At 47.5% G+C, this 25,969-nt stretch overlaps 4 non-coding genes and 8 pseudogenes across 4 annotated transcripts; all 12 read right to left on the bottom strand.

Moving 5' to 3' along the window:
• Positions 1-3,506: 3,506 nt before the first annotated feature.
• Positions 3,507-3,729, bottom strand: LOC138773615 (U2 spliceosomal RNA; annotated as a pseudogene).
• Positions 3,730-5,170: 1,441 nt separating this feature from the next.
• Positions 5,171-5,309, bottom strand: LOC138773140 (U2 spliceosomal RNA; annotated as a pseudogene).
• A 966-nt stretch (positions 5,310-6,275) lies between these two features.
• Positions 6,276-6,449, bottom strand: LOC138773489 (U2 spliceosomal RNA; annotated as a pseudogene).
• Positions 6,450-11,923: 5,474 nt separating this feature from the next.
• Positions 11,924-12,066, bottom strand: LOC138773676 (U2 spliceosomal RNA; annotated as a pseudogene).
• Positions 12,067-13,024: 958 nt separating this feature from the next.
• LOC138773320 (U2 spliceosomal RNA) lies at positions 13,025-13,215 on the bottom strand. The gene has a single exon (XR_011360027.1). It is a non-coding gene; the product is annotated as a U2 spliceosomal RNA (small nuclear RNA).
• Positions 13,216-14,173: 958 nt separating this feature from the next.
• Positions 14,174-14,364, bottom strand: LOC138773318 (U2 spliceosomal RNA). Its single transcript, XR_011360025.1, has one exon. It is a non-coding gene; the product is annotated as a U2 spliceosomal RNA (small nuclear RNA).
• Positions 14,365-15,318: 954 nt separating this feature from the next.
• LOC138773317 (U2 spliceosomal RNA) lies at positions 15,319-15,509 on the bottom strand. The gene has a single exon (XR_011360024.1). It is a non-coding gene; the product is annotated as a U2 spliceosomal RNA (small nuclear RNA).
• Positions 15,510-16,475: 966 nt separating this feature from the next.
• LOC138773633 (U2 spliceosomal RNA) lies at positions 16,476-16,685 on the bottom strand (annotated as a pseudogene).
• Positions 16,686-18,218: 1,533 nt separating this feature from the next.
• On the bottom strand, positions 18,219-18,357 carry LOC138773696 (U2 spliceosomal RNA; annotated as a pseudogene).
• Positions 18,358-19,344: 987 nt separating this feature from the next.
• LOC138773612 (U2 spliceosomal RNA) lies at positions 19,345-19,562 on the bottom strand (annotated as a pseudogene).
• A 4,929-nt stretch (positions 19,563-24,491) lies between these two features.
• LOC138773176 (U2 spliceosomal RNA) lies at positions 24,492-24,579 on the bottom strand (annotated as a pseudogene).
• Positions 24,580-25,537: 958 nt separating this feature from the next.
• Positions 25,538-25,728, bottom strand: LOC138773316 (U2 spliceosomal RNA). Its single transcript, XR_011360023.1, has one exon. It is a non-coding gene; the product is annotated as a U2 spliceosomal RNA (small nuclear RNA).
• Positions 25,729-25,969: the final 241 nt, after the last annotated feature.

Here is a 25,969-nt window from a genome sequence, read left to right as displayed (position 1 = left end):
TTGTGTTCATATAATTCACCATAGAAACTTTCCACTTCTCTTATAACCTCTTCACCCACCACACACTCTCCTTCCTTATTAACCACCTTATCCATATCATTCCTCCTCCCACACACTTTCTTAAAGAAAAAACTTGTACATTTCTCATTCATATCCAGATGCTCTACTTTTGACCTATAAATAATCTCTTTACCCTTTTGCTCCATCATTTTCTTCATTTCACTCTTTGCATCCTCCAACAGATCTTTCACCTCCACCCCATTCATACTTAATTTATGCAACCAATCAATCCTCACACTTAACTCTCTATATTTGTTCCTCAAAATAGCCGCCTTTTTATATCCCCATTTCCTAAAAAATTTCTTACACTCACCTTTCATCCAATCCCACCACTCTAAGATACAATCATATTCATGCTTCCTACCCTGCCATCCCCTATAAGCACACTTGAACTCATCCATAGCTTTCATCTCCTCAAGTAACTTAACATTCAGCTTCCATACACCTTTACCACACACTCCTTTTATTCCACATGCAAATACAGCTTTCAAATAATCATGGTCCGAAAACGGAACTGCCTGCTGAAAAAAAGACAAGCATTCCAAATTTTTTGAAGCGAGGATATAATCTATCCTAGATTCCACACCTCCCCTGTCAGCTCTATACGTCGCAGGTGGTGACTTTCCCAATTTACTCACAGCTGCATCAACCAAAAGAAAATCAGCAATCAAGTGATTAACCCTTCGCCCAGTGATATCCAGCCCAGCACCCTCTGTGACACAATTCAAATCTCCCGCCAAAATTACTGGAATTCTCCCTGGCAAAAACAGACACAGTTTTTCAAACAGACTTGCCCTTTCCTCTTTTGCCGTAGGAGCATACACATTACAAATCCTTATCTTACAACCCTTATAAACCACCACCGCCATAACACACCTTCCCACCTCCACCACAATATAACTCTCTAACTTGACTTCCCTACTACCCAACAAAATCCCCACACCATCATTTTTGTTCTTATTAGAACCGGACCAAACATACTGCCCATAAGGCCAGTCCTGGTCCCCCAAAGAGTCCACAATGCCACACTCCTGCAGACAGACAATATCAGCTCCCAGACCTCTGACATAGTCCAGGACTGCAGCTCTTCGGGCCTTAGTTTTTATCTGCCTCACATTCACGGATAGGACATGACATGCAACTTCGGCCACCATGTTTTCACTCGGAGCGCAAGTGGACTATAGACGCCCCATCTCTCTCTCATCCTTCTTCTCCGGGACACCGGCAACCTGATGTAAAGGCCAATGTCCCTACTCCTTCTAAAAAAGGAACATCCGTTGGAATAGTTGACACCGGATAAACAGCGTCCCGACCAGGACTTACATCACCTTCACTAGACGGCGAAAGCAAAACTCTCGCCCTTTTGGGCGCCAAGTCCAGGGCTTCCTCCAAAGGCCTTGTAGAGGAAAAATCCCCCTGGCCACCACCTCCACTTTCCAACTCTGCCGGGCTTTCACTCCAGGAGAGAGTGGGAGTTTCAGGCCCCGTGCCTTCCACCTCCCCCTCTCCTTGCACACTGGCTTCATGAGAGATTTCACTCTCCACCGGGGACACCTCCATCTGCACAGTCTCCTCCACCTCCACACGCTGCTCACTCTGAGGCCTTTCTTGGCCAGAACCCACCACCTCTGCATAACGCCTTCTTGTGCGCAATTCACAATCCTTGAAAACATGACCTTCACCACCACACACATTGCAGACAATTGCGTTTGTACACTGTCCAGCCAAGTGCCCTCCCTGATGACACCGTCCACATTTTGTCTCTGTGGCTTTACAATCCTCTTGCATATGCCCAAAATTCTTACATTTACGACAAAATCTGGGTGCATTGGGAAAGAACAAATATCCTCTGTCCCTTCCAATGGCAAAATTCAAGGGAGGATAGCGAATCCCACCAGGACTCTCTGGGTCTTCATGGAAAATTACGAAAAACTTATATTTTCCCGTCCACAAGGATTCACTGTTTTGGACCCTGTGAGAGAAGCTAACAGCCGCACAATGTCTTCGCAAAAAGGCCACAATGTCTTCCTGTGGTACATGGGGGTTATACATAAAGACCACAAGCGGCACTTCTCCCCTGCTGTATAAAACCGTAAAGGTTAGGCCATCTAAAACGGACTCAGCAGATTTCTCCTGGAGCATGCGGTACAATTGGTGACAATATGCAGCAGCGGTAAAGACCAACACAAAAGTTCCTTTCTTAGGATCTTGTAGGCACAAAATACTTTCGCGCTTTACATTCAGGGTATGATACAAAACATCATTCACCAATACCTTCAAACTGAAGTGCTCCTCCTTCCCGGCTTCCACATCAATCCTGAATCCGTTCTTGACCCGAGGTTCCCCGGTCCCGGCATAGCGCACCTTGACGCCCATGGCTGCGATCGCTCTCTCTAGTCTTCAGCCGCCCCCAATGGGAGCTAAGCTTCCGACACCCTTCAACCAGACCAACACTTGGTCTTAGCCAAAAGGCCGAGAAGCGATGGCCACAACGGTTTCCCGAAAACTCCCCTTCTCGGACACCACGTCCTTCTTGTTAAGGCGAAGCCAGACATACATACCCTATTATGCGCTCCACCCTCTCAGATGGCGGACCGGACGTGCTTTCACACTGCATCTCCTATTGCCTAGCACTGCCTCTGTCTTCCTTTCTGCTCTCAAATCTGAATAGCTCCACCCCCCAATCACACTGCGTCTGCTTCCACCTGATGGATGGCAGACATACACGTCTCTGTCTCTGTCTCCGTCTCTGTCTGGCATACATGACATGCAGCTAGCTCTTTGGCTGGCTGTCTCTGTAGCTGGCTGGCTGTCTCTGTGGCTGGCTGCCTAGCTGGCTAGCTTATTATTAGTACCTACCTACCTACCTACCTACCTATCTATCTATCTATCTATCTATCTATCTATCTATCTATCTATCTATCTAATCTATCCTATCTATCCTATCTATTCTATCTAATGTATCTAATCTATCTATCAAAGAACATGGAGGGTGAATTCTCCCAGCTGGAGCCGTAGGCAGGCAGCATCAGCAGGATACATCGGCCGGCCACCAGGAAATCAAATCCAAAGGAAACGGTTTAATAAACTGCACCTACCTTTCCACCTACCTGCTCGGTCGCTTGACCGGCTGCAACTGAGCTGCTTGTTGTGCTGGCAGCTGTGTATAGCAGCAAAGCCTTGATGACATCACGTCCCGCGATGACATCACCAGCACTGGCCCGGCAGCCAAGTTGTAAACAACTCTGCCAGTTGGTTGCCATGGCAACAGAGGCCAGCAAGTCTTGGACAAACAAACTTTTCGTAGCCACACTCGGGCTAATTTTTCGGGGTCGGTCCACCTGCGCACAACACACTCGAGGGATGTTTCTTGCAAAACAGTAGTTTCAGGTGCAGCCGGCTTGTTTCCTTCTTCATTCTTTTGCTCTGTTTTTTGCAAACTCATTAGGGGGTGCACTGAACCTGGAGGCACTGCAATACCAGGTCAATGCCTGGAGAGGACAGAGCAAGCTCTTTTTCCATCTCCCTGTTCTAAAAATCCATTTAATATATGGTCCCCAGATAGGGGACGTATCAGATATTAAACTGATAAGAACAGATTTTTTTTTTTTTTTTTTTTTTTTTTTTTTTTTTTTTTTTTTTTACCATTCAGAATGGTTTAAAATCGATATAAACAGGAAAACCTGCTCACATCCTTTTCAATACTCCAACCATCTCATCATCATGGTCATTTCACTCAAAAAATCAACAAACATATAAAGCTATTTGACAATATTAAATAAAACTTACCCATATCTATAATAAGTAAAAAAAACTAAATTTACTTCAAACGCCTCAAAGTCTCATGCCTCCCTTGAAAGCAAAAAAGGATAATAAATGTAACAAAATACCTGTTTTTGACTCAGACTCCGTTATTCTTTCCACAATATCCGGGGGGACTTTATAGGTCTCGAGAAACCTACTCCCCTGCTTATCCCAATGCGTAGCCACTTTATTATATAACTGGTTTAAAGGAAATTTACTATCTACAGAGTCTATATGATCCCACAATTCCGGTGAAATTAACATGTAGTCCCTCCGTTCCTCTTCTGTAAGACACCTTCCCATCCTCCTCCTTAACTCTGCCTCTCTAGACATTACTTTGGGTGCTCTTTGAATGGCAATATCTTCTTCTTCCTCCTGTTGGGGGGACTTGCCTCCACTTGCACCCTCTGTCTCTCTCTTACTTTTCTTCCCTTGCGGGGAATCACCAGTGCTTCCAGTGGCTTCCTGCTTATCTTCTTGCTCCCTTACTACTTTCTTTTTAACCGGGCAGGACGCATATAGATGTTCCATGCTCCCACACAGGTGACAAGCCTTTTTCTGATCACACGATTCTACTAAGTGACCTTCTTTTTGACACCTTGAGCAAAAGGAAACTGTACAATTTTCCTTAGTATGTCCGTACTGTCTGCATTTCCTGCAAAAAGACTCCATCCCAGAAAAAAACAGATCACCATTGACAGATCCAATCCTAAAACGTCCTGGGGGGACACATAACTTCCCATCTTCCAACATCTTGAATCTTACCAAAAATTTCCATTTCATGGTCCATAATCCAAACTGATTCAAGACTTTTCCTTTCGCCCCGACATCCTCGCAATATCTTCTCAAGAACACGGATATCTCCTCTTCTGATACGTATGGACTATACATCCTGATAGTGACCAGTCTTTCCCTCCTCGGAAAATGAGAAGCAATATCAATGCCATGCAGAATATCATTATTCCTAACACATTCCAGCTTACCCAGGAGATTATTGTGATCCTCTTCAGAACTTAGCACCAAATCATAGATCCCTCGCTTCGGGAACTCCAGCAAGGCCAAGATTTGGCTCCGCTGCAGGCCCAAGAGTTTAAAGAGAACTTCCTCCACCAAAAACGCAAGGCCCAATTCTTTCTTTCTGGCATCCTTCAGCGTAAAACGAACTCCGTTTCTTATCCTGGCATAGGCTGGGACTTCATCCGGCATCGTTCCATCTTCATTAGTCACGTCCATTTTTTAATCACTCCAACGATAAACCCACGGTGCACCTCCCCTGCAGATGCAGGTAGGTGGGATCGCTTCCCGTTGCCTGGGGACTAAGCCGCCTGCCTATAGCAGCAAGGAGGTAATCCTCCAAGGCCGACAGGTCGGGTACCCCAGGCACCTTCTGACCAGATCTCCTGTAGATACTACACTTGATCTTAGCCAAAAGGCCGAGAAGCGATGGCCACAACGGTTTCCCGAAAACTCCCCTTCTCGGACACCACGTCCTTCTTGTTAAGGCGAAGCCAGACATACATACCCTATTATGCGCTCCACCCTCTCAGATGGCGGACCGGACGTGCTTTCACACTGCATCTCCTATTGCCTAGCACTGCCTCTGTCTTCCTTTCTGCTCTCAAATCTGAATAGCTCCACCCCCCAATCACACTGCGTCTGCTTCCACCTGATGGATGGCAGACATACACGTCTCTGTCTCTGTCTCCGTCTCTGTCTGGCATACATGACATGCAGCTAGCTCTTTGGCTGGCTGTCTCTGTAGCTGGCTGGCTGTCTCTGTGGCTGGCTGCCTAGCTGGCTAGCTTATTATTAGTACCTACCTACCTACCTACCTACCTACCTATCTATCTATCTATCTATCTATCTATCTATCTATCTATCTATCTATCTAATCTATCCTATCTATCCTATCTATTCTATCTAATGTATCTAATCTATCTATCAAAGAACATGGAGGGTGAATTCTCCCAGCTGGAGCCGTAGGCAGGCAGCATCAGCAGGATACATCGGCCGGCCACCAGGAAATCAAATCCAAAGGAAACGGTTTAATAAACTGCACCTACCTTTCCACCTACCTGCTCGGTCGCTTGACCGGCTGCAACTGAGCTGCTTGTTGTGCTGGCAGCTGTGTATAGCAGCAAAGCCTTGATGACATCACGTCCCGCGATGACATCACCAGCACTGGCCCGGCAGCCAAGTTGTAAACAACTCTGCCAGTTGGTTGCCATGGCAACAGAGGCCAGCAAGTCTTGGACAAACAAACTTTTCGTAGCCACACTCGGGCTAATTTTTCGGGGTCGGTCCACCTGCGCACAACACACTCGAGGGATGTTTCTTGCAAAACAGTAGTTTCAGGTGCAGCCGGCTTGTTTCCTTCTTCATTCTTTTGCTCTGTTTTTTGCAAACTCATTAGGGGGTGCACTGAACCTGGAGGCACTGCAATACCAGGTCAATGCCTGGAGAGGACAGAGCAAGCTCTTTTTCCATCTCCCTGTTCTAAAAATCCATTTAATATATGGTCCCCAGATAGGGGACGTATCAGATATTAAACTGATAAGAACAGATTTTTTTTTGATTGAAAATATCTTTATTACAATCAGTCGTCGTCAGGCATACATAAACTGTGACGCAGCACAGTTCAATAAATAAGACACTACATACTCAGCACCATGGTACAACATACAGCACAGGCTCCCTACGCTATACATCATACCACCCGCTACACTAACATTCCAGCATACCTTAACAATCCTAAAACAACAAACAATAAAGCAATACAGACAAGTGATGGGGTAAGGGGGGTGGGAGAGAGGGGGGTAGGGAGGGGAAATCACAGGCCCGAAGCTTTATTGAAAGACAACACAACACAAGGGGAGAGGGGGAAGGAGAGGGGTATCAATCCTCTTCTTCCTGGTCCGATCTGTCCATGATGGAATAGTCTCTGAGCAGGCTGTGGACCAGCCTGCGGCAGTCCAGAAAGGACATCCTCTCCTTCTTCAGAATGAGGCGGTTCCTGGCAAGCCATATAGCGTCCTTAAAACAGTTCATAAGGCGCCAGGCCTCCCGGGTTGCCTCATCGCCGAAATTCCCAGGGAACAGGCCGTACAGCACCGCGCAGTGCGTTAGCCTGTTCCTGGGCACACAGTCACTGAGTTCAAGTTCCAGGGCGTCCAACAGGCCCTGAGCAAACGGACACTGCCAAAAGAGGTGCGAAGATGTTTCCTCCACGAAGGGGCACCGGGGGCAGTACCGCGTTTTGCACAGGTTGCGAGCATGCATGAATGACCTCAAAGGCAGTCCCCCCTGAATGGCCATCCAAGACAAGTCCTTGTGCCCGTTGGTCAGCTTTGTCGAAGCCACATTTGTCCATACAGTCTCTGCGGTGGCCGCAGCGAGCCCTGGAACGAGCTCCATAGAGTCCTGTGCTCTGATGAGCTTGTGGACAGTTTTTGGCTTCCACAAGTCGGGCTTGAGTCCCTCCAGTTGGTGTTCCCTCACAAACTTGACGACGCCCCCGTAGAACCAGGGAGTGTGCCAGTTGTAAGGGATGGAGCTGTCCCACTTGTCCCAGCTCAGACCCCTCCAGAGGGGGAGGAGGAACAGGCGAGACATGGACCTGCCCGCAGAGCCATTCTTCTGTTGCAGAGTCCTCCGCACACAGTCACATACGAAGGCTGCCCGCAGCAAGGTAGGGATATCCGGAACACCTTTTCCGCCCTTGCGGGGTTCCTTGTACATCACGGAGCGCTTCACTCTGTCCATTTTGGAGCCCCAGATGAAACGAAACACGGTCCTGGTGATGGCCCTGCAGACGGTGACATGGGGGGGCCAGGCCTGTGCGGTGTACTGGAGCACAGGCAGAACTTCGTTCCTCAGGACCAATGCTTTGCCCTCAATGGTGAGGTGTCTGAGGCTCCACAGCCCGATCTTCGTATTGACCTTAGCCAATCGCTCTTCCCAGGACTTGAGGGCCGCGCCTTCCTTTCCGAACCAGACTCCAAGGATCTTGATGAAGTCCGGTTTGATGGTAAACGGGAAGGGGGCGGAGGAAGCCAGGTGCCACTCCCCGAAGAGCATAGCCTCCGACTTCCCGCAGTTGACCTTTGCCCCTGAAGCCTTTCCGAACTTCTCGCAGGTCTGGACGAGTGCGGTCACCGAACGCTGGTCAGCGCAGAAGACGGTCACGTCGTCCATGTACAGCGAGCACTTGACCTCGTGTCGATCGGGTCCGGGTACGGTGATCCCTCTGATCTCTCCGTTCTGCCGTATAGCCTCCGCGAAGGATTCTATAACACAAACAAAAAGGAGAGGTGAGAGAGGGCAGCCTTGTCTGACCCCAGAAAGAACCGGAAAGGGGTCAGTCTTCCAGCCGTTCACCAGTACCCTGCTGAAAATATCAAAATACATAATGTTAACAAAACGACAAAACATATCACCAAGTCCTAACCTACGCAGTGCCCTGCCCATGAACTCGTGAGAGACCCGGTCGAAAGCCTTCTCCTGATCGAGGCTGACCAGGGCCGCGTGTGCACGGCGGCTTTGGATGTAATGGACCGTGTCCCTCACTAGGGCGAGGCTGTCTGCGATCCTGCGGCCGGGAATGCCACAGGTCTGGTCCAGATGGACGACCTGACCGATGACCTTCTTCAGCCGGTTGGCCAGCACCTTGGCGAGGATCTTGTAGTCCACGTTCAAGAGAGAGATGGGACGCCAATTTTTCAAGTCACATCTCTCCCCCTTCCGCTTATACAGGATCGTGATCATACCCTCCCTCAACGACGGAGGCATTCTGCCCTCCACCACCATCTCCTCGTACAGCTCCAACAGGTCCGGGCAAATGAGATCCCCCAGCGCTACATAGAGCTCCGCTGGGAGACCATCACTGCCCGGGGTCCTGCCAGGCCTAAAGGATTTAGCGGCAGAGAGCAGCTCCCCCACCGTCAAGGGGGCGTCCATGGCCGACGCACCTGCGGGATCAACAACGTTAGTGATACCTGACAGGAACTCGTCGGCCACTTCGGAGTCGGTGGTCTTCGGGGCGTAGAGGCTGCGGTAGAAGCTAGTGACAACCCCCATCACGTCCTCTTTGCCCTTCCGCAAACTTCCGGTCTCATCCCGCAGCTCAGTCAGGGGCGTGTGGCCGGCGTGGAGTTTCCTGAAAAAGAACGAGTTACATTTCTCACCCTTCTCCAGGTTCTCCACCTTGGAACGGAAGACGATTCGCTTGGATTCCTCCTCAAAGTGCCTTTGCAAGCTCTTTTTGGTCTCCTCCAGCTCCTCCTTCACGTCCCAGCCGCACCGGAGAAGGTCTTGCAGTGACCGCAGCTCGCGCTGCAGCCTCCTGAAGTCCCTCTTTCTTCCGCACGCCTGTTGACGACTCTTGGCCTGAAAGAAACTGCGAAATTGAACCTTAACAAATTCCCACCAATCACTAACACGCTCAAACATACATTTATCGTTGCGCCATACGATGTAGGCCTCTCTAAGCTCCTCCAGAACCTCCTCCTGAGCCAGTAGAGCACAATTCAGCTTCCAAGAGCCTGGGCCAGATGGGAAACCATGGCCCAGAACCCCTTGAAACAGAATGGCCCTGTGGTCAGAGAAGAAGCAGGGAACCATAGAGTGCCTAGTCTGCCTGACTGCTCGAGAGGCAAACACAAAGTCAATCCGAGAACGGAGCGAGCCATCGGGGCGGCTCCATGTATAATTAACAGAGCCGTTCCCGATGGACCCAACAACGTCCTGCAAGGATGCTTCAGTCACCATCTCGATGAGCAGTTTGGATGTGACATCCAACTTGACAGATGTCCCAGAACTGCGTCCGTCCGCTTCAATGGGGCAGTTGAAGTCCCCACCCAACACTACAGCCCTGGAGGTTGCGAGCTGGGCCCGCAGGGCCTGGAATAGTTCCAGACGCGCACCCTTCTCAGGAGAGGCATACACATTGATGAGCCTTACGGGCTCCCCCGCCCAAGAGCCGTCTGCAATTAGCAATCTGCCACAGACAAGCTCCTGAACAGAATCAAGTGTAAAGTTGCCTCCCCTGATCAGGATGGCGACCCCTGCGGACTTACAGTCGCCCCCGCCGGACCAGTAGGAGGGACCGTGGGACCACTGCCTGGCCAGATGGTTGTAGGACCTAGAAGAGGACAGAGCACATTCCTGCAACATATACACATCGCACAACTGAGCATTTAAAAACGAAAGAACTGTCTGGAATCTAGACCTATCTCTCATACTCCGCACATTTAAGCTAAAGATGGAAAGATTAGCCATGGGGAGAAAAGAAAAGGGTTAGTCACAGACTCATACGATACCACTCCGGTCGGGCGGATCCTCTTCTTCGGGGCCCGCCGGCCCGACCCATTCCCGTATGCACTCCTCCAGCGCCTCTTTCAGGTGTGCATTCTCTGGGACGTCCTCGAAGTCGAAAGCCTCCGGTTCGTCGACCAGATTCTCCACCACCTGATCCATGTCGCTTTCCTCCGGGAGGTCATCTTCGCAGACCTCGATGATCTTTTTCTTGGAGGTCTCAGCCGATGGGCTGTCCCTCACTTTCCTCTTCCTGTCGGGAACCACTGTGGGGACAAGAGGGGGAAAATCCTCCAAGGAGAGAACCACAGCAGCGGGAGGAAAGGTTAGTGCTGCTGGGTTGGGGGAGTGGGGTGGGAGGGTGGGGGTAGGGGCGGGGGACAGGGGACCCACTGAGGCAATGGGATAGGGGAGGGATTCCTCAGTGGGGGTGGGCGGGGAGGGAGAGGGGGGAGGGGGGGAAGGAGGGGAGGGGGAAGGGGTAGGGAGGGCGGGGGTGGGGGGAGGGTTAGGGGCCGTCGTCCTCTTACCCTCCTTCTTCTTCTTCTCCTTCTCCTTGGGCTTCTGCGCTGCTTGGGCTACGGCCGGCTGCTGGCCGGTCGGAGCTTTGGCAACCACGGATGCCCACGTTCTCTTTTCCCTCTGGGGGCAGGCCCTGTAGCTGTGGTCCGCATGGCCGCAGAGGTTGCAGGTTTTTGCCTTCGGACAGTCCTTGGTCCCATGCCCCGGCACTCGGCAGACTCTACAGGAATCTTCGCTGCAGTCCTTCGCCTGATGACCCTTCTTGCTGCATCTCCTGCAGATCTGCGGCATATCCGGGTAATAGATGAAGCCTGGAGCGTCACCCAAAGAGAAAGCCTGAGGCAGGTGCTGGAAACCGTCGTCCGATGACTCATCCCTGTTGAGCCTCACGACCACCGACCACTTGCCAGTCCAGAATCCAAGGCTGCTCAGGATCTTGGAGGGTTCCTTGACCACTGTGCAGTACCTTGCAAGGAATGTGGCGATGTCCTTGCCTGGGATGTACGGGTTAAGGATTGAAACCGTCACCCGCCTCTCCTCCCTTTGGATTAAGCAGTTGCTTACAAAGCGAGAGAAAGGGGATTCGGGCCTCGCTGCCTTTACCGCCTCCCAGTACCTCCTGCAGGTGTTGAAGGAGGCAAATGTCACATAGAAGATCCCCGTGAAGAAGAAAATGCTGAGGGTTTCAGCCTTGGAGAAACCCTGGTCCAGGACCATCTTCTTAGCGAACACATCCTCAGACATGTCCGGCTCTCTACCATCCACCTTCTTCAGTCGCATGGCCACCGTAGTGCGCATCCAGGGCCGCAGTGTAGGGACGCCTGGATCCGCAGCCTTGCTGGTCGTCGGCTGAGCTGGGGCGGCAGAGGAAGAGGCATCCACGACCCGGGCCTCCTGGCTCTTCCTCGCTTCCTTCTGCTGGGTCTTCTTCATCTCCGGTGCTGGTGCTGAAGAGGCCATCGCTTCTCCCGGTCGAGCTCTTTCCTGGTGGGCGGAGCTATGCAGATCCTCGTCGAAGGGGGCGGAGAGATGCAAATCCTCGTCGCCGGCTTCTTCGGGGTTCAGCGTCGTCCTTCTCGGGGTTCCGGGGCGTCTTCGTCGATCGTTCGTCGGCAGGCGGGATCGAAGTGGTTCTCCGGTCAAACCGTCGGGCACAGGACAATCGAGCAGCAGGCCGAGAGGAAGGTTCACTCTCGTTCCTGGGGAATAGCCCTACACCCAATAGCTGCAGTGAGCTTAAGACGAATTAAATCGCCGATGCCCAAAGGCCGAGTGCAGGGGGTACCCCAGGACCTGAGCCGTCAAGTCAAGGCAGTTCAGTAAGACAAGATACTACACTTGATCTTAGCCAAAAGGCCGAGAAGCGATGGCCACAACGGTTTCCCGAAAACTCCCCTTCTCGGACACCACGTCCTTCTTGTTAAGGCGAAGCCAGACATACATACCCTATTATGCGCTCCACCCTCTCAGATGGCGGACCGGACGTGCTTTCACACTGCATCTCCTATTGCCTAGCACTGCCTCTGTCTTCCTTTCTGCTCTCAAATCTGAATAGCTCCACCCCCCAATCACACTGCGTCTGCTTCCACCTGATGGATGGCAGACATACACGTCTCTGTCTCTGTCTCCGTCTCTGTCTGGCATACATGACATGCAGCTAGCTCTTTGGCTGGCTGTCTCTGTAGCTGGCTGGCTGTCTCTGTGGCTGGCTGCCTAGCTGGCTAGCTTATTATTAGTACCTACCTACCTACCTACCTACCTATCTATCTATCTATCTATCTATCTATCTATCTATCTATCTATCTAATCTATCCTATCTATCCTATCTATTCTATCTAATGTATCTAATCTATCTATCAAAGAACATGGAGGGTGAATTCTCCCAGCTGGAGCCGTAGGCAGGCAGCATCAGCAGGATACATCGGCCGGCCACCAGGAAATCAAATCCAAAGGAAACGGTTTAATAAACTGCACCTACCTTTCCACCTACCTGCTCGGTCGCTTGACCGGCTGCAACTGAGCTGCTTGTTGTGCTGGCAGCTGTGTATAGCAGCAAAGCCTTGATGACATCACGTCCCGCGATGACATCACCAGCACTGGCCCGGCAGCCAAGTTGTAAACAACTCTGCCAGTTGGTTGCCATGGCAACAGAGGCCAGCAAGTCTTGGACAAACAAACTTTTCGTAGCCACACTCGGGCTAATTTTTCGGGGTCGGTCCACCTGCGCACAACACACTCGAGGGATGTTTCTTGCAAAACAGTAGTTTCAGGTGCAGCCGGCTTGTTTCCTTCTTCATTCTTTTGCTCTGTTTTTTGCAAACTCATTAGGGGGTGCACTGAACCTGGAGGCACTGCAATACCAGGTCAATGCCTGGAGAGGACAGAGCAAGCTCTTTTTCCATCTCCCTGTTCTAAAAATCCATTTAATATATGGTCCCCAGATAGGGGACGTATCAGATATTAAACTGATAAGAACAGATACTACACTTGATCTTAGCCAAAAGGCCGAGAAGCGATGGCCACAACGGTTTCCCGAAAACTCCCCTTCTCGGACACCACGTCCTTCTTGTTAAGGCGAAGCCAGACATACATACCCTATTATGCGCTCCACCCTCTCAGATGGCGGACCGGACGTGCTTTCACACTGCATCTCCTATTGCCTAGCACTGCCTCTGTCTTCCTTTCTGCTCTCAAATCTGAATAGCTCCACCCCCCAATCACACTGCGTCTGCTTCCACCTGATGGATGGCAGACATACACGTCTCTGTCTCTGTCTCCGTCTCTGTCTGGCATACATGACATGCAGCTAGCTCTTTGGCTGGCTGTCTCTGTAGCTGGCTGGCTGTCTCTGTGGCTGGCTGCCTAGCTGGCTAGCTTATTATTAGTACCTACCTACCTACCTATCTATCTATCTATCTATCTATCTATCTATCTATCTATCTATCTATCTATCTAATCTATCCTATCTATCCTATCTATTCTATCTAATGTATCTAATCTATCTATCAAAGAACATGGAGGGTGAATTCTCCCAGCTGGAGCCGTAGGCAGGCAGCATCAGCAGGATACATCGGCCGGCCACCAGGAAATCAAATCCAAAGGAAACGGTTTAATAAACTGCACCTACCTTTCCACCTACCTGCTCGGTCGCTTGACCGGCTGCAACTGAGCTGCTTGTTGTGCTGGCAGCTGTGTATAGCAGCAAAGCCTTGATGACATCACGTCCCGCGATGACATCACCAGCACTGGCCCGGCAGCCAAGTTGTAAACAACTCTGCCAGTTGGTTGCCATGGCAACAGAGGCCAGCAAGTCTTGGACAAACAAACTTTTCGTAGCCACACTCGGGCTAATTTTTCGGGGTCGGTCCACCTGCGCACAACACACTCGAGGGATGTTTCTTGCAAAACAGTAGTTTCAGGTGCAGCCGGCTTGTTTCCTTCTTCATTCTTTTGCTCTGTTTTTTGCAAACTCATTAGGGGGTGCACTGAACCTGGAGGCACTGCAATACCAGGTCAATGCCTGGAGAGGACAGAGCAAGCTCTTTTTCCATCTCCCTGTTCTAAAAATCCATTTAATATATGGTCCCCAGATAGGGGACGTATCAGATATTAAACTGATAAGAACAGATACTACACTTGATCTTAGCCAAAAGGCCGAGAAGCGATGGCCACAACGGTTTCCCGAAAACTCCCCTTCTCGGACACCACGTCCTTCTTGTTAAGGCGAAGCCAGACATACATACCCTATTATGCGCTCCACCCTCTCAGATGGCGGACCGGACGTGCTTTCACACTGCATCTCCTATTGCCTAGCACTGCCTCTGTCTTCCTTTCTGCTCTCAAATCTGAATAGCTCCACCCCCCAATCACACTGCGTCTGCTTCCACCTGATGGATGGCAGACATACACGTCTCTGTCTCTGTCTCCGTCTCTGTCTGGCATACATGACATGCAGCTAGCTCTTTGGCTGGCTGTCTCTGTAGCTGGCTGGCTGTCTCTGTGGCTGGCTGCCTAGCTGGCTAGCTTATTATTAGTACCTACCTACCTACCTACCTACCTACCTATCTATCTATCTATCTATCTATCTATCTATCTATCTAATCTATCCTATCTATCCTATCTATTCTATCTAATGTATCTAATCTATCTATCAAAGAACATGGAGGGTGAATTCTCCCAGCTGGAGCCGTAGGCAGGCAGCATCAGCAGGATACATCGGCCGGCCACCAGGAAATCAAATCCAAAGGAAACGGTTTAATAAACTGCACCTACCTTTCCACCTACCTGCTCGGTCGCTTGACCGGCTGCAACTGAGCTGCTTGTTGTGCTGGCAGCTGTGTATAGCAGCAAAGCCTTGATGACATCACGTCCCGCGATGACATCACCAGCACTGGCCCGGCAGCCAAGTTGTAAACAACTCTGCCAGTTGGTTGCCATGGCAACAGAGGCCAGCAAGTCTTGGACAAACAAACTTTTCGTAGCCACACTCGGGCTAATTTTTCGGGGTCGGTCCACCTGCGCACAACACACTCGAGGGATGTTTCTTGCAAAACAGTAGTTTCAGGTGCAGCCGGCTTGTTTCCTTCTTCATTCTTTTGCTCTGTTTTTTGCAAACTCATTAGGGGGTGCACTGAACCTGGAGGCACTGCAATACCAGGTCAATGCCTGGAGAGGACAGAGCAAGCTCTTTTTCCATCTCCCTGTTCTAAAAATCCATTTAATATATGGTCCCCAGATAGGGGACGTATCAGATATTAAACTGATAAGAACAGATACTACACTTGATCTTAGCCAAAAGGCCGAGAAGCGATGGCCACAACGGTTTCCCGAAAACTCCCCTTCTCGGACACCACGTCCTTCTTGTTAAGGCGAAGCCAGACATACATACCCTATTATGCGCTCCACCCTCTCAGATGGCGGACCGGACGTGCTTTCACACTGCATCTCCTATTGCCTAGCACTGCCTCTGTCTTCCTTTCTGCTCTCAAATCTGAATAGCTCCACCCCCCAATCACACTGCGTCTGCTTCCACCTGATGGATGGCAGACATACACGTCTCTGTCTCTGTCTCCGTCTCTGTCTGGCATACATGACATGCAGCTAGCTCTTTGGCTGGCTGTCTCTGTAGCTGGCTGGCTGTCTCTGTGGCTGGCTGCCTAGCTGGCTAGCTTATTATTAGTACCTACCTACCTACCTACCTATCTATCTATCTATCTATCTATCTATCTATCTATCTATCTATCTATCTATCTATCTAATCTATCCTATCTATCCTATCTATTCTATCTAATGTATCTAATCTATCTATCAAAGAACATGGAGGGTGAATTCTCCCAGCTGGAGCCGTAGGCAGGCAGCATCAGCAGGATACATCGGCCGGCCACCAGGAAATCAAATCCAAAGGAAACGGTTTAATAAACTGCACCTACCTTTCCACCTACCTGCTCGGTCGCTTGACCGGCTGCAACTGAGCTGCTTGTTGTGCTGGCAGCTGTGTATAGCAGCAAAGCCTTGATGACATCACGTCCCGCGATGACATCACCAGCACTGGCCCGGCAGCCAAGTTGTAAACAACTCTGCCAGTTGGTTGCCATGGCAACAGAGGCCAGCAAGTCTTGGACAAACAAACTTTTCGTAGCCACACTCGGGCTAATTTTTCGGGGTCGGTCCACCTGCGCACAACACACTCGAGGGATGTTTCTTGCAACACAGTAGTTTCAGGTGCAGCCGGCTTGTTTCCTTCTTCATTCTTTTGCTCTGTTTTTTGCAAACTCATTAGGGGGTGCACTGAACCTGGAGGCACTGCAATACCAGGTCAATGCCTGGAGAGGACAGAGCAAGCTCTTTTTCCATCTCCCTGTTCTAAAAATCCATTTAATATATGGTCCCCAGATAGGGGACGTATCATATATTAAACTTATAAGAACAGATTTTTTTTTTTTTTTTTTTTTTTTTTTTAAAACCATTCAGAATGGTTAAAAAACGATACAAACAGAAACTGCTTATATCTTCCGATATTACTCCAACCATTTCATCATCATGGTCACTTTTTTTATTCTTTAAAAAAAAAACAAAACAAACTCCCTGCCAAAGAACTAAAAGAACCATCACAAGTACAAACACCCCGCACCCCTTAATACTATACAATACTAAATAACTTAAACATTACTATACAAAGAAAAATTAAATAAGCTTACCATAGCCTCAGGCTCTCATACCTCCTTTGTATGCATAATAGGATAATAACCGTATAATAATAACTGATTTTGATCCAGACTTTTCTACTTTTTCCGCAATATCCGGCGGTACACAATAAGTTTCATAAAACCTCCTCCCCTGTCTTTCCAAATGCAAGGCCACTTTTTCGTATAATGATGCTAACGGAAACCTCTTATCAATGGATTCTATATGGTCCCAAAGGTGTCGTGAGACTACTGCATAGTCCCTACGTTCCTCTTCCGTGAGGGATCTTACCATTTTCTTTTTAACTTCCGGCTCTACAGGAGCACTCTCCACATCTCTTGGGACCTTCTCCCTTACTTTTGGAACCCTTCTAATTGAAATGTCCATTTCTTCCTCCTGCTGAGGATTGTCCTTACCTCTACTTACACCCTCCGTCTCTTCCTTACTCTTCCCCTCCTGCGGGGAACTGCCAATGCCCCTAACGGCTTCTTGTCTATCTTCCTGCTCCCTTGCACTTTTCCTCTTAACAGGGCAGGCTGCATACAAATGCTCCTTGCTCCCACATAGATGACAGGTTTTTACCTGGTCACATGACTCAGTCATGTGTCCCTCTTTCTGACACTTGGAACAGAAAAGAACTGTACATTGTTCTTTCATATGACCGTATTGTTTGCATTTCCTGCAAAAAATCTCCATCCCTGAGAAAAACAAGTCTCCATTGACCGCCCCAATCTTAAACCTTGCTGGGGGTACACACAATATTTCATTTTCCAGTACCTTGAACTTTACATGGAACCTCCATTTCATTGTCCACAAACCGTAACGATTCAGGATTTTCCCTTTTGCCGTGACCTCTTCACAATATCTCGCCAGAAAGGCCGCAATCTCCTCCTCCGACACATATGGACTGTACATTCTTATTGTAATCCATCTTTCTCTCCTCGGAAAATGAGACGAGACATCAATACCATTCAATATTGCATTATTTCTTACACTCTCCATCTTACCCAGAAGATAACTGTGATCCTCTTCCGAGCTTAACACCAGATCGTAGATTCCCCGCCTTGGGAATTCCAGTAAGGCCAAGATTTGGCTCCGCTCCAAACCCAGCAACTTAAAGAAAACTTCTTCTACTAGAAAATCCAGGCCCAACTCCTTCTTCCTGGGGTCCTTCACCGTAAAACGTATCCCATTTCTGATTTTTGCGTAAGTTGGGACTTCCTCCGGCACCGTTCCATCTTCGTTTGTCGCTTCCATTCTCAAAGGTCACTCCAACGAAAAAAACCACCTTCGGTGCACCTCCCCTGCGGATGCAGGTAGGTGGGATCGCTTCCCGTTGCCTGGGGACTAAGCCGCCTGCCAATAGCAACAAGGAGGTAATCCTCCAAGGCCGACAGGTCGGGTACCCCAGGCACCTTTCGACCAGATCTCCTGCAGATACTACACTTGATCTTAGCCAAAAGGCCGAGAAGCGATGGCCACAACGGTTTCCCGAAAACTCCCCTTCTCGGACACCACGTCCTTCTTGTTAAGGCGAAGCCAGACATACATACCCTATTATGCGCTCCACCCTCTCAGATGGCGGACCGGACGTGCTTTCACACTGCATCTCCTATTGCCTAGCACTGCCTCTGTCTTCCTTTCTGCTCTCAAATCTGAATAGCTCCACCCCCCAATCACACTGCGTCTGCTTCCACCTGATGGATGGCAGACATACACGTCTCTGTCTCTGTCTCCGTCTCTGTCTGGCATACATGACATGCAGCTAGCTCTTTGGCTGGCTGTCTCTGTAGCTGGCTGGCTGTCTCTGTGGCTGGCTGCCTAGCTGGCTAGCTTATTATTAGTACCTACCTACCTACCTACCTACCTACCTATCTATCTATCTATCTATCTATCTATCTATCTATCTATCTATCTATCTATCTATCTATCTAATCTATCCTATCTATCCTATCTATCCTATCTATTCTATCTAATGTATCTAATCTATCTATCAAAGAACATGGAGGGTGAATTCTCCCAGCTGGAGCCGTAGGCAGGCAGCATCAGCAGGATACATCGGCCGGCCAACAGGAAATCAAATCCAAAGGAAACGGTTTAATAAACTGCACCTACCTTTCCACCTACCTGCTCGGTCGCTTGACCGGCTGCAACTGAGCTGCTTGTTGTGCTGGCAGCTGTGTATAGCAGCAAAGCCTTGATGACATCACGTCCCGCGATGACATCACCAGCACTGGCCCGGCAGCCAAGTTGTAAACAACTCTGCCAGTTGGTTGCCATGGCAACAGAGGCCAGCAAGTCTTGGACAAACAAACTTTTCGTAGCCACACTCGGGCTAATTTTTCGGGGTCGGTCCACCTGCGCACAACACACTCGAGGGATGTTTCTTGCAAAACAGTAGTTTCAGGTGCAGCCGGCTTGTTTCCTTCTTCATTCTTTTGCTCTGTTTTTTGCAAACTCATTAGGGGGTGCACTGAACCTGGAGGCACTGCAATACCAGGTCAATGCCTGGAGAGGACAGAGCAAGCTCTTTTTCCATCTCCCTGTTCTAAAAATCCATTTAATATATGGTCCCCAGATAGGGGACGTATCAGATATTAAACTGATAAGAACAGATTTTTTTTTTTTTTTTTTTTTTTTTTTTTTCCTCCTCAGTTTCTGGACTACAGTCAAATGGCCATCAGGTCACCTACCATGACTCATCACAGCAACCAAGTCCATAAAAAACATCATAGGAATACTAAACAAAAAAACTAAAAACATTCAAAAAACAAAAACACAAAAAACAAAATTGGTCAAGATTACTCACATGTTACCCCATCGCGAAAATTTCCAAATGTCCTCTGCTTTGTCTTCTCCATTCCTTTTCTTTTCCACCAGATAGACGACAAAGACTCTCGCTAAAAACAGTTTTTTGCATTCAATAGGAGAAATAAAAACATGTTTAAAAACCAGCAAATTACGACAATCCCATAAAACTTCTTTAAAAATTGAAAAAACAATCCAACACACTCGGGCACTTGTCTCTTTGCTAAAATCTTGACCAATTAAAATCCTTTGAAAATTAAAATGACTAAGACCAGTAACAGCACTAAAAAAACTCTCTAAAAGGGATAAAAGCGTTTTAGCATAAAAACAGTCCCAAAAAATATGAAAAATGTCCTCCCTCCCAACACAACCTTCTCTAGGGCACTTATCGTTCACACGTATTCCTCGTCCATTCAAAAATGCCCGTGTTGGGAGACATCCATGCAAGGACAGCCACGCCACATCCCTCTGTCTATTAGAGAGACCAAAAACATTAAAAAGGTTCCAGACCTTTGCTGACTGTACAGAATTGCAGAATGGTACTTCATATAACCTCTCGTCTTTTCTCAAGGCTCGCTGTAATTTCTCTTTTTCAGGCTTACCTAAAGAGCTCAGGTTATACTGATCATTGAAGGACCTAAGGACCACATAAAAGGTAGGAATAACAAATGACATGGGTCTACTCAGATCCTTCTCACACCAGCCCCATTTAGTAAACAACCATCCTGCTAAATACCTGCACATGTCAGCGGTCCTACTATTGTTCTGGCTAGTCTTAAAAATCAATAAAAAATAATGCATTTTTAAAAACAAATCAACATTCGGAAAATTAAAACCACCATATTTCTCACTACTTAAAACCTTTTCTCTTCTCATTTTCTCCATCTTAGAACCCCAAAAAAAGATAAAAAGTTTCCTCGTCGTTCTTCTAACCCACAATGGTTTGGGTGGAAAAATCATTGCAATGTATAAAAGCATCGGTAAAATCACAGTCTTAATAATTAAAATTTTTCCTTTAAAAGATAAGTTCCGTAATTTCCAAAAATTTAACTTCTTTTCAATCTTCTGCTCCAACTCCACATAGCTCTTCCTTGCTTTTAGATCTTTCTCATAGGTCATGCCCAGGACATCAATATTGTCTTTTTCCACCACCCCATCCACTACTACTTTTTCCTGCTTACCAAAATTACATAACTGACATTTATTCCAATTTACACTCATTCCACTCACACAACAAAATAATTTAACATGTAAATTGACTCTACGTAAGTCCGCCAGGGATGTACATGTAAAAACCACATCATCCATATAACTTAATGATTTCACTGTCATACCTGCACTACCTGGGATAAAAACACCATCAACACATTTATCTTTTTGCACGGATTTTAAAAGAGCCTCTATAACACAAATAAAAAGAATTGGGGACAGAGGACATCCCTGGCGGACCCCAGATAAAATATTAAAAGCAGGACTAAAATGGCCATTAACTAAAACCTGAGCACTCACATCCTGATAAAAACCTCTGATTACTCTCAATAAAAACTCAGGGACACCAAGACGTTTTAACGCTAAAAACATAAAATTGTGTGGCACCTTGTCATACGCTTTTTCAAAATCTACAGACTCAACAAACAGAGGAGAATTATTAAAACCAGCACTGTAAACAATATCTCTTAAAATCAATAAATTATCAGTAATTCTCCTCCCTGGTACGGCACACACCTGGTACTCCCCCACCATGTGGCCCACCACCTCACTCATTCTTAATGCCACTATTTTTGCAATAATTTTATAATCCACGTTTAAAAGCGTAATTGGTCTCCAATTCTTAATGTCCCTTTCGTCTCCTTTTTTAAAAATAAGAGTAATCATACCCCTCTTCATTGATTCTGATAAAAGTCCTGAATTAAAAACATGCTGGATGACATAAGTAAAATCTTCTTTTAAAATATCCCAAAAAGCAATATAAAATTCTACAGGGAGACCGTCTCCTCCTGGCGTCTTCCCTTTCGCCATCTTGTCTATTGCTTGTTTGATCTCCCCTTCACCAACGTCACCATTTAAAAATTCTTGCATGTTATCAGGAATACAATTATCTAAAACCTTACAATAGTCGTTCATCTCTGCCTCACTAGCTCTGCTTTGATTACTAAAAAGTGTTTTGTAAAAATTACCGACCTCTTCCACCACTTCATCACCAGTCACTTCTCCTGTGGAAGTTAAAACGGATTTAAAATATCCTTTGGCCTTAAAACACTTTTTAAAAAAGAAACGGGAACACTGCTCATCCTCCTCCATCTTCTGTACCTTGGCCGCATACACAATATTCTTCCCCCTTTCCACCAATGCTTTCCTCATCTCTTCTTTTATCTTCTTTACCTCCACCTCCACATCAATCCCAACACTTTTAAATTTATATAGCGCCTCTAGTTGGGATATTAGGTCTGCTTCTTTCTTTCTCTTCTTTTTAGCTTTTTCTATGCAAGTCTTCTTAAAAAATTGTGCGAATCTGACTTTGGACCAGTCCCACCATGCTAAAATATCTTTAAAATTCCGTTTCTTTGACACACAAAATAAAAACTCCTTCTTAAAATCTTCTATTACTTCCTCTTCCTGTAACAGACTTACATTCAGCTTCCACAGCCCTCTCCCAAAGCTAGTGGATTCATTAATACTAATCTCAGCCACCACCATCTTATGGTCTGAGAAAGAAAGCATCACGTGATCGCACCGGACCACCTTAACCCCTTCAGACACAAAAATGTAATCCAACCGGGATCTACAGCGGCCACTATCCGATATATATGTAAATCTGTCATCAGTGCTAATCATCAGCCCAGTATCAATGTAACGTAAGTCTTGTATAATCTGATTTAAAGCATTGGAAGTAACATCAGTTCTTACTTCAGCAGAGCTCTCACGATCATTGGCAGATCGAATACAATTAAAATCTCCAGCGACTACTGTAAAATCACGCCCAGGCATAAAATATTTAAGAGACTCTAAAAATAAAATCCGTGCTTGTTTTTCAGCAGGTGCATAAACATTAAAAATTCTTATTCTCTGTCCCAAAAAATCCAGATTTAAAACCATACAACGTCCTGGAATTAAAATCTGGCAATCTAAAAACTTAATACCATCATTTTTCAATAAAATACCAATGCCTTCATTTTTATTGTCTGTGCATGGAGACCAAAAAGACTGCCCCTTCCTCCACTCATCTCCATGTGGGGCAGATTTTATTGCACATTCTTGTAAACAGAGGATATCCGCATTAACATTCTCGAGGCGCTCTAATATTGCTGCTCTCCTACTTGCAGACCCAATACCTCGCACATTAATTGTAGCCACACATAAACTCATTAAAAAATTAATGAGAAAAAAACATGTTCACAGCCATGGCAGCTACTTTTTAAAACTCTGACTTTCCACTCTCCTCATAACACTCACATTACAATCAGGCGACCCTGGATCAGAGTCCCTGTCCATCTCTTCATTCCACTCCTGAACAGGATCCTCCTGTTCACCAGACCATCTTCCTTTTTTGGATTTCCTCCTCTCACTTTGCAATTCATCCACCTCCTCCTCCTCACCACCAGGGTGTGACTCACCACTCCCCTCGTTAGCACGTTGACCAGGTGTTAATGATGCATCAGATTCCTCTCCACCTTCTTCCATTTGCTCTCCCTCCTCCACCACAGGGTCAGTGCACTTCACTTCCATATCCACACTTAACCCCTCATTCACCAGTGACTCACCACTCCTTACTTCCTCAGAGCCACTTTGTGAGTCATTTTTCAGTTCACTTTTCCTCCCTTTCCCACCTTTTCTCTCTGTACTGGTTGTAGCACTCTGTTGTACATTTTCCACAATCACACCAGTACCAGCACCTCTCACATTTTTTCCAGACACACCAGACTCTCTTTCTTTAGGCATATCCATCTCTTTCTCACCTCCTGTATTTTTGCTCATATGCTCCTTCTTCCCTCCAGCCGCCTCAGCATAACTCCTCTTTTTATACCATAAATTACAATTTTTAGCCAAATGCTCATCACTACCGCATATATCACAAGTTTTCCTCTCTGTGCATGACCCAGCATTATGCCCAGTTTTCCCGCAATTTCTGCAACATTCTCCTCTTTCTGGACACCTGTCCTGGACATGACCATATGCATGACACCGTCTACAATATTCCAACTGCCCGTCATAGAAACAAAATCCTCTTTCTCCTCCAATAGAAAAAACTTGCGGTATACTTTTAAATCCACTTATCACATTTTCATCTTGTTTAAACTTTACCAAAAACTTCCTTTTTCCATTTAGGTAACCGTACTTATTTCTCAGTCTTCCCAAAAACTTTACTTCCTCACAGTAGCGAAGCAAAAAACCAGACACCATTTCATCGGTTACCTTAGGGTTATACATATGGATTACCACCATTTTGGACATTCGCATAAACAAAGGCACAATTTTCACCATTTTCATTACTTCTGGCTCCTCTTTCCTCTTCATCTCTTCCAAATCCTTATAGACACGCTGGCACAACTCGGAATTAAAGAAAGTGATATCGTAAATACCTTGTCTTGCAAAATCTTGTAATCCCAACACATCCGTTACCTGTAGGTACTGAAGCTTCCGGATGATCTCCAGCACCACTTGGTCCAATCCAATTTTCTCCCGATATTGTATGGGGACAAAAATCCTCACTGTGTCCTCGACTCCTCGAGACCGGTCTCCATCCATTTTTGCAGGCTTAAATACCTACGATCGCAACCCCGTAATAATCCAGGGCCCCCACAAGGAGGACCCCGATCACCACCCCCTCTGACCAGACCAAACGCAGCAAAGATACTACACTTGATCTTAGCCAAAAGGCCGAGAAGCGATGGCCACAACGGTTTCCCGAAAACTCCCCTTCTCGGACACCACGTCCTTCTTGTTAAGGCGAAGCCAGACATACATACCCTATTATGCGCTCCACCCTCTCAGATGGCGGACCGGACGTGCTTTCACACTGCATCTCCTATTGCCTAGCACTGCCTCTGTCTTCCTTTCTGCTCTCAAATCTGAATAGCTCCACCCCCCAATCACACTGCGTCTGCTTCCACCTGATGGATGGCAGACATACACGTCTCTGTCTCTGTCTCCGTCTCTGTCTGGCATACATGACATGCAGCTAGCTCTTTGGCTGGCTGTCTCTGTAGCTGGCTGGCTGTCTCTGTGGCTGGCTGCCTAGCTGGCTAGCTTATTATTAGTACCTACCTACCTACCTACCTATCTATCTATCTATCTATCTATCTATCTATCTATCTATCTATCTATCTAATCTATCCTATCTATCCTATCTATTCTATCTAATGTATCTAATCTATCTATCAAAGAACATGGAGGGTGAATTCTCCCAGCTGGAGCCGTAGGCAGGCAGCATCAGCAGGATACATCGGCCGGCCACCAGGAAATCAAATCCAAAGGAAACGGTTTAATAAACTGCACCTACCTTTCCACCTACCTGCTCGGTCGCTTGACCGGCTGCAACTGAGCTGCTTGTTGTGCTGGCAGCTGTGTATAGCAGCAAAGCCTTGATGACATCACGTCCCGCGATGACATCACCAGCACTGGCCCGGCAGCCAAGTTGTAAACAACTCTGCCAGTTGGTTGCCATGGCAACAGAGGCCAGCAAGTCTTGGACAAACAAACTTTTCGTAGCCACACTCGGGCTAATTTTTCGGGGTCGGTCCACCTGCGCACAACACACTCGAGGGATGTTTCTTGCAAAACAGTAGTTTCAGGTGCAGCCGGCTTGTTTCCTTCTTCATTCTTTTGCTCTGTTTTTTGCAAACTCATTAGGGGGTGCACTGAACCTGGAGGCACTGCAATACCAGGTCAATGCCTGGAGAGGACAGAGCAAGCTCTTTTTCCATCTCCCTGTTCTAAAAATCCATTTAATATATGGTCCCCAGATAGGGGACGTATCAGATATTAAACTGATAAGAACAGATACTACACTTGATCTTAGCCAAAAGGCCGAGAAGCGATGGCCACAACGGTTTCCCGAAAACTCCCCTTCTCGGACACCACGTCCTTCTTGTTAAGGCGAAGCCAGACATACATACCCTATTATGCGCTCCACCCTCTCAGATGGCGGACCGGACGTGCTTTCACACTGCATCTCCTATTGCCTAGCACTGCCTCTGTCTTCCTTTCTGCTCTCAAATCTGAATAGCTCCACCCCCCAATCACACTGCGTCTGCTTCCACCTGATGGATGGCAGACATAC

This window comes from Dendropsophus ebraccatus, chromosome 14 (assembly GCF_027789765.1).
Source record: "Dendropsophus ebraccatus isolate aDenEbr1 chromosome 14, aDenEbr1.pat, whole genome shotgun sequence".
Classification (NCBI taxonomy): domain Eukaryota; kingdom Metazoa; phylum Chordata; class Amphibia; order Anura; family Hylidae; genus Dendropsophus; species Dendropsophus ebraccatus.
The sequence above is the reverse complement of the archived record's forward strand: the minus strand, read 5'-3'. Positions and strand labels throughout refer to the sequence as shown.